Source organism: Myotis brandtii, unplaced genomic scaffold (assembly GCF_000412655.1).
Source record: "Myotis brandtii unplaced genomic scaffold, ASM41265v1 scaffold10, whole genome shotgun sequence".
Taxonomy (NCBI): Eukaryota; Metazoa; Chordata; class Mammalia; order Chiroptera; family Vespertilionidae; genus Myotis; species Myotis brandtii.
In genome coordinates, this window is record NW_005353325.1 from 697341 (window position 1) to 697677 (window position 337).

Below are 337 nucleotides of genomic sequence, written 5' to 3' on the forward strand. Positions count from 1 at the left end.
CTGTTAGGGTCAGTTTGCATATTACCCTTTTACTATATATGATAGAGGCCTGCTGCATAGGTGGGGGCCGGCTGGTTTGCCCTGAAGGGTGTCCCGGATCAGGGTGGGGGTCCCGCTTGGGTGCCTGGCCAGCCTGGGTGAGGGGCTGATGGCTGTTTTCAGGCTTGCCAAGCTGGCTACTGAAGCTCTGAGCCTTTTCTTTTCTTTTTTTAATTCTGGGATTTATTTACCTTCTATAATTGAAACTTTGTTGCTTAGGGTGGAGCTCAGAGCCCGGCCGCAGCAGGGAGGAAGTTTGGCTTCCTCCATCACTGGAGCAAGCAAGCCTCCTGCTCGC